Source organism: Corvus moneduloides, chromosome 2 (assembly GCF_009650955.1).
Source record: "Corvus moneduloides isolate bCorMon1 chromosome 2, bCorMon1.pri, whole genome shotgun sequence".
NCBI lineage: Eukaryota > Metazoa > Chordata > Aves > Passeriformes > Corvidae > Corvus > Corvus moneduloides.
Genome location: NC_045477.1, coordinates 12236349 through 12244751, shown reverse-complemented (window position 1 = coordinate 12244751; position 8403 = coordinate 12236349). Strand labels below are relative to the sequence as shown.

General features: G+C 39.1%; 1 long non-coding RNA gene across 1 annotated transcript in view; it reads right to left on the bottom strand.

Moving 5' to 3' along the window:
- Positions 1-683: 683 nt before the first annotated feature.
- Positions 684-8403, bottom strand: part of LOC116438408 — a 34549-nt gene continuing 26829 nt past the window's right edge. Inside the window, exons 3-4 of the long non-coding RNA XR_004237723.1 lie at positions 7892-8029; positions 684-2464 (exon numbers count right to left, since the gene is read on the bottom strand). This is a non-coding gene — a long non-coding RNA (uncharacterized LOC116438408). The remainder of the gene's footprint in view (positions 2465-7891; positions 8030-8403) is intronic.

The following is an 8403-nucleotide window of genomic DNA, read 5'->3' as shown; positions in this document are numbered from 1 at the left end:
CCATAAGGAATGATTAAATCAAAGGAGATACCTCCGGTACAAAAAGGGTTTCTCAGGCATTTGCAATGCAGCTATTTCAAGCAGCTTTGGTCTGAAACTGAGCATAAAAATTAATGGCTCAGCCAAGCATTGTAAATTCAATTGTACAGCAGTGGTACTTAAGCTGGCACAAGTGCTAGTTCTTTGCACATAGATGAATTAGCTTCTCTTTTTCAGTGAAAATCAACACAAATGGGCCTTTGTCTATGGAATAGGTGACCTCTTTGTTGTAGAGCTTGGAAAGTGTTTGCTAAGAATATTGGGAAAAGGGGAAGCAAGTATTGGTGTCTATCTGAGACACCTTGGTATGACCTCAGAAGTGGTGGTCACAGTTTTGGCTTCATCACTAGGGGTATAGTCAATGCAGAGGGATAATGGGAATGACATTGCAACTCCGGTGCCCAGGGGATGATCCTCTTGATGCCACACCTTTGTGCTTCCCTTACAGGCCTGAGGTGAGGGAGTAGTAAGATCAAAGCTTGAGTTTGACCCTTGGATACATATAAATATCCAGACATATGCATCTTCATCCTTCCTAGGGGAACATTCCTGCTGGCTTAGCACAGCAGGGGACAGCAGAGTAAGGTTTAGGATGAGTCCTCCTGATAACCTTGCATACACACATTGATGACCAGTAACAGCCATTGAAGAGACACACTTGGTTTATTTTTACGGATGAATACGTAATTGATATTCCAGTACCTGGTATCTCCCTCCTGGAACATGCAGGGCCAGGTTTGATGCACTCAGCAAAGGCAGAGCACAGCAGATCTGAAACACCTGGGGCAGATAACCAGAACTCCTTGGGGGTGCAGCTCACCACCTCTTACCTTTCCAAGCTCCCTGAAGTTCTTCCAGCACTGTGTTTGTTGGAGGATGGACATGGCATCTATGCGTAGCTGTCACAACTCCTGGAAAGAAGATTTTCTTGCACATGCTCTTTGCAAGGCTACCTCTGATGGCTCTGAAATTTTCAGGAACCTTTCCACTGCCTTCAGAGGCCAGAACTTTGCTCTCTGTAAAGTCACTGCATGAAATTCAGTTAGGTGTAAGGCTCATACAAGATAGAATAAAAAATGCTGCGCAGGGGAGGCTTTTATTCACAGAGTAAGGGCTGGCATCTGCTGAATATAGATTTGGAGTTTTTAATATTCCAGAAAACTTTCCAGCAATTTAACATCCTTGTTGTTCCAAAGCTATGGTTGCAAACCATATAGAAACACATCAATGTTGTTCTTTTTTTTTTTTCCAGATAGTTAAACTCACAAATTTTTCTTGCTTGATGTTAAGAGTTCTTTGGGTTCTTTTGCATGTTCATTAACATATGTCCACAGAATCAGTGTGACTGATTGGTCTAGAATATAACATTAATCCTTTATTGTGATTCAGGAAATAAATGTGATTACAGCCTTTTTTTTTTTTTTGTATTCACCTATTTCCTCATCAACCAAAACCCATTCTGCCAGACAGCTTGTTTATCTCATTACTGAATGAGCTAATGTAAGATATAATTGAAAAGTCATTTTGGTTATATCCTACTAACCAAATCTTAACACAAGGCAATACACTCTACAAACAAAGAGGTTTTTTTTGTTGTTGTTGAATATGATCCTATACTCTACAGATCATAATGTTTCTGAAATTCAATGTAGTTAAGATGATGAAAAAGCTGGAGTTTATGAAACATTAACAATAGTTACTACTTTCTTTCTTTGTAGGTGCAGCAATAAAATTCAGCCAAAATTACTTTTATTTTAGTGTTCCAAGTAATCTATTCAGAAGCAAAGCTCAGTCTGTACCAATGTAAAGTCTCCATTGCTTGTGAGGGTAATTAGATTCATGCATAAGGACTACCCATAGAGGACAGTTCTCCAGATACTCCATGGTAACAAGGAAGTGCACAGGCTGATCCTGCTCATGCTGAAGATTTCAGGAGTCATGCTGCCTCACCAAAGGCAGTGTTGTTTGCATAAGCCAAATTAAACAGAAAGCAATTTACTGCAAAGCATCACTTAAAAAAGGATATGGGCAGGTGATATTTTTTTCTGCTCCATGCTGGGCTTCCACTTGATTCCAAGTGTTGCAAGTCAAATACAATGGCTGTATAGAGGGGATGGAGGCTCCTGCTTGTTTTCTTTCTGTCCAGTATGTGTTATGAATTATCAGAGAACTCCACATGGAAGCTTATTGTTCACTCTAGAAATAGTTGACCTCTCCTCCATAGCCGAGTTTTAGAGATCTTGTAAGGCAGTATGTATGGGTTTTCTTCATTTTCTCACTCCATGTCATCAAAGGGACTAGCAAATGATCCATTTTTCTTTCTTGGCACTGGCAACAAGAAAAAATCTGGCAAATATTGGACATCTGGAAGTGGCAGGTGCTTAAACACAATTGATTTCAACAGTACAATGATAATTTCGAGCAGCTGAAAAGCAAGGAGAAAATAAAAAGTCTGGAGCTATAATGCACTCACACGGGCAAAACTATTCAAATATTTCTGTTGATTCCCTACTGGACTGCCTGACTAAATAAGGATTTATTAGTCACTAAAGCCCTGAAAAAATTATCAGAGAAAAAAACCCTGATACTTTCAGGCAGTTGCCAACAGTAAACACCAGAATAATCCATTCCTAGCTCAATCCCTAAGCCATTTGTTGTACCAGACAGGGATAAAGAAGGACTAAGCAACATGAGGATCTCCAGGCTGAGTCAGGGATTACTGGATGTTGGATGCTGCTGTGGGATTCTCTGCTACCCTTAGAGGGGGTGTCACAGGTGTTACCTTTGTGCAGGTCAAGTCAGCTGTCATGCATAAAATAACCTCTTCCACCCAGCAAACTGCTTCATTTCACAACCTTCTTTCAGACACTGTCTTACATTTTCCCTTCTCTCAATTTCATATCATATGTCTGATGGATTTTTTGTTGTTCCTTCATCAAAAACTTGTGGATAGGTATGGATACAGCTCTATTACTATAGGTACTATTGCTATAGATATTCTCTCCTTTATCTACCATGCTAAACCTGACACATTTCTCCCTGGATTTGATTGCTTTATCCTTTTCCCTCTGATTTGATGCGCGTCTTCAAAGCTTTATACGCCTCTCCAAGTGAGAACTGGAGCTTTATGTTGTTAGATGGTCTATTAACCAGCCTGGTTTGTGACATGAAGAATTTTCATGTGTCTCTTGAGTACCTGAATCAGTATTTCCCCCGCATTTTCACCTTGTAAATGTAGGCCAACCATTTTGGTCCTTGAAAACTTAAATCCTATCCTCAGATCACTTCGCCACTTTACCTGGAAAGATCTTTTCAGGTTTCTCACTTTCACAGCATAATTGTCTCATCCCAATGCCTTACAACTTGTCTAAGAATTTCCAGGCACTTCCCTTAAGTAGTTTTCTATATTTTGCAGTCCTGACTGAGTACAGTCATTGTGTTGACATGGCATTCCAAGCTCCATGCAGGGAGCTGTACCTTGCAGTTGGCGAGTGCTTTTTTTTTGGTTGTGGTGCTTCACGCAGGACAGCAGTTCACATGACAGTACCATGTACAAACCAAACTGGAATTATCCAAATGACATCCCGGCTCCTACACCACAAAACTTCTTTGGAAATTTACCCTTGATCAATAAAATGTTATGGGGCACAGAATCAAACTGCTGCTCTCCCTTCATCTGCTAAATATAGATCAGCATTTAGGACTGTTATTGACATAGGTAATTTCTACCAGGAAGAGACTTTGAGGGTTTCTTTAGCAAGTCAGCCCTCACAAACATAGCAGAATTTGATCCTTTGTAATTGTATTAGCAAAAAGCAATCTGGTTTGTCAGGCAAGATCTGTTCTTTATAAACTCATGTCGTTTATCGCTCTTGGCATTACTGCCCTGGATTCAGTTATTTTTCTCTCAATATTTGTTCCATTATTTTAACGAGCAACACAATTATAGTTCTAGGCTTTGATCCTGAAATGAGCTCTGCAGGAGCTTTACAAGTGTTAAAATTCAGTTAATTTCATGCCCTTTTTCATTTAGGGCCCTGTCCAACTAACACAAAAGTCACTGAATATTTTACTCCTTGACTTAAATTAAGTGTAGGTGAGACATAAAGGAACCTCTTTCATTGATACCTAAGCCAGCTGCACTCTTTCCTTTGACTTTAAAGTGTTTTACCCTGAGACCTCTTAGGGGCTCAGCCTTCATATATTTCCGTCAGTCTTCTTCCCCCTGAACTCTTTCAGCCAGTATTTCCTTTCCTAGTCTCCCTGGTTTTGTCTCTCTGGATCTTCCTGAAAGGCCACCTCTCGTTTCCCCCTTACAATGTAGCTTTTCTTCTGTGTCATCCCTGGCTGTGTGATCCCTCATTTGTAGAGCTGCTTTCTCCATGCACTCCTCTTCCCAGGAGTCCTGAGCAGCAGGAGCAATGGTTTGATGAAGGACCAAAGTTTAGGTGGGTTGCTGTTATTGAGATCTCTTTGCCTTAGGAAATTGGGTTGAAATTCCCTGCCGAACACTTCAAACAGCCTCCCACACACTTTTCTACTCTTTTCAACCCAGCAGAAACCAGCAAGTGAGAGACACGTGAAATGGGGGAAAGAAAACAGGGGGAAAAGTTTTTAGGCATTATAAAGGTCCACATTTGACTTAAGGAAGGAGTAAAGGGTCAGCTTGGTTCTTGTTTTGTCTCATATGATTTATATATCACTGTTGACAACAACAGAGGCCAACTCCACATTATGGATTAGCAGCTTGGCAGTGAAGGACAGAGTCATTTATTTACTTTTCATTACAGAGTTCATGGGGTTTGGACTCTCATATAGGACATGCTGGGAGATTTCTCTGTATTTTCCTAACATTTGCTCCTAAGCAGACCTTGGAAGAGAGGGCAGGCTTTGATTTGTGGACATTTGATATTCCATTGTGTATTAGGTATTGTATTACTTGGAACTTGGACCATCTGACTTAAAGAAGAGAGACAAAATAATAAAAAAAGGTAGAAACTATTTTATGATATGAAAATTGGAATTAAACAATAAAAGCACAGGTTTGTTTGTTTTCTTTTCTGGATGTAAGGACTTTTTGAAAAAAAAACAGCCAGCCCAAACCAACCAGCCCAAACCACTCAACTATAACCTTGCACATCAAGTCTTTAACTCAGGCAATTGCTTATGTCTGAATCACACGAAACTATAAAACAGTTCATAAAGGTGGATCCTCACCAAGAGCTGCTTTAGCTAGGTTCACAAGAAAGTAGAGTTTTAAAAATTGAGACTTGCTTTTTCATGTGATATTTTGACCTTTCAGTTTCTCGGAACTGCTTGATCATAATTTTCCTCTTTTACCCAGCAAATGCCACAGGAATTTAACAGTTTGCTGGCTAATCTGAGAGCAGTTGCATGCTCCATATTCACTTAGACAATGTCAGAGGTGGCAGCAGCATTCCAGACTGATGTCAAGACAACAAATTCATAATCGAAGTGCTCTGTCTTATACATTTACACCAAGAGAAAGAACCTCTCTAGTTTTTACTTTCATATTCCCAAGATTGATTTTATACATTTCCTTCCACTTCAGCAGGGATTTGAGTTTGTGTTTGGGGAAAGCTGGATTTTTTTTTTTTTTTTTTTAATTTTAGAAAATATGTTTGTTTATGAACATTTGAAAATGACATCTTTGGATTTCTAGGAGATATCTTAGCAGGGGAAAGGACTATAAATCTTCACACACACATTTCTACAATCCAAGAGGAAACTGTAAGACCACCAAAGCCTGGCAAAAGAAAGTGAAATAAAAATCACTGTTCTCTTTTCCCTGCAATTTCCATTATTCAGAATATTAAATAAAAAATCTAACAGATGGAAATATTTAGATTGGAGCTCAGAGAGAAGATACAGTATTATCAAAATGGATTCTACTCTACTTTGTAGTCTCCAATGCCTCCATTAAAAAAGCACGAGGCACAGTTATTCTAATGGAAAACATTTTATTTGCATTTATATGGGAGAGTGGAAACCGAAGTTTAAAACCACAAATTACTTTATATGCAACATTCTAGCATTGGGGTTTAAAGTGTTCAGATGTGAAGAAATAGCAGATATTTTGAACTGAACTTATTTTCCAGAGGAAAGGAGAGGCTGAAATACAAACAGATTTGCTCTACTCTCTAAAATACCTCAAAATCAAAAATCAATATCGAGAAGTGTATGGTTGGGTGATCTGGGACAAATAACCAAATAGATAAAAAAAAATAGCAAGTACTTTTTTGCTTAAATTAGAGGTTCCTAGATTTCTCATCCAGACTCACTTCAAAATATAATTTAATTACTGATGATTTATGTGAAGTTAGGAAAAAAAAGGTCATTCATTTTGGAAATTAATCTTATTAAATCTGAATCATAGCCTTACCTTTAGTCAACATCTTAATAGGAGATTAACTGACATAATTAGTACCTACAGTAAGCTGATTTTATTCTAGAGAAGAATCTTGCTTAAAGGTCATGTTTAAGTAAACACAAGAGATGGAGAGGATCTCTCCACACAAGGCGCCACATGGAGAATACAAGGAGCAAAAGGTAAAAGTTATGCTGGAGAGGTTTCATCTTGAAATAGGAAAGAAATTTTTTTACAGTAAGTACCATCACTCAGTGGAACAACCTCCCCAGGGATGTGTCAGAGTCCCTATCCCTGGTGGTGTTCAAGATGTGACTGGACAGGGTGCTAGACATTCTCCTGCAGGCTCCCTTTCCCATGAGAGGTTGTATCAGAGGAACTTTCAAGGTGCCTTCTACCCTGGGCAGCTCTATGATTGTATGGAATCAGAGAAGTTGTGGATGCCCCATCCCTGGAAGTGTTTGAGGGCAGGTTGGGTAGGCCTCTGAGCAACCTGATCTAGTGAAAAGTGTCCTTGCCCATGGCAGGGGGTTGGAACAAGATGATCTTTAATGTCCTTTACAACCCAAACCACTCAATGATTCCATGATATTATGATTCTGTGACTCGATGATCTGTGCTGCTGCAGTGTGGATATTTGAGTGAGGCAAACACTGTTATTTCTTTTCAAGGTGATGAATGAAAAGGTACACAGCATTTTGAAATGAAAAACATTGAGGGGCATTAGAGAGAGGACTGAGTTCTATTTTTTTCAGTTCTTTACCATTTAAAAAACGTACCACTGCTTTTCAAGTAGCCTCATTTGAAAACATTTGAAAGGAGAAATTCTAGTAGGCTATGTTTCCCAAGGTCCTGCCCTCAGTCATGTGTAGCATTAGAAAACATCAGTCATGCTGAAGGCTTCATCTCCCAGAAAAGTACTTCTGGTACTTGCCATTCCTAGGCTGTCACAGACATTTCCTCTCTAGCAGAATTCATCTGCAGCAGGCCCAGTTTCTTAGAGCTTTATTAGTAAAAGATTATACCTCCACTGTATCCTATTTGGTTTCATATAAATAATTTAGGCACAAAGGAGTTCCCTGGTCCTTTTTACAGACTTGAAAAAACTAATACAGTGCAATGCCAAAGAGGATTGTGGCAAATCAATCTGTTCTTACATTCTCTTACTAAAAACACATGAGGAGTTATAGAAAAAGAGTGAAAAACATTGCCAGGACAATCAAATATGAGGTACTAAGAGAAAAGAAACATAGAAGATGACAAAGATACATCAGAGAGTAAGAAAACAAGAGGAAGCAGTTGTATTGATACTAATGCTGGTCTGAAGATTTCTGTGTTTTATGAAACATTTCAAAATATTATCTTTTTCATACTACACTTTGAAATAAAATTAGATCCATTTCATGGAAAGAATGCCCCAAAACACAGAAATAATTCAGCTGCATGGCTGACCAGGCCTCTCACCTGAGGCTGGAAAGCTTCTTCATATGGATAACACAGAGCAGGGCTTTGAGTGGATCTGTGACCTCTTCCAGGGGTGGTTTGATCAGTCAGACTTTCTACTGCAGATGCCACTTCTTGGCTATGAACTTGAAAAGTTTCCTGATGAATGAAACCCATCAAACACTTTTTGAAAAAAGGTCCAGAACCAAATCCCATTGCTGTAATTTTAACAGCTGTAAATGAGCTACTCTGATTTGTACCAGCCAAGGAATAGAGTCAGAGAAGAAACCTCATAGATTACAGGTGACAGCTGGCTATTTCCTCTCTTTGTTTATCTTCTTTCAATCACTTTAGAGATCATCTAAATTAAACCTTCAAGCAAGTCAATTTTCCATTTCTTAACTCCTCTCTCTCATTGCTCCTCAGACTGAAGAAGCATTCTGCAAAACTGCTGGGTTGGTCTACACCCAATGCTTTTAAAACAGGTTTCTGAAGGTCTGTCTCCAACATATTCCATCCCATCCCCATAAACA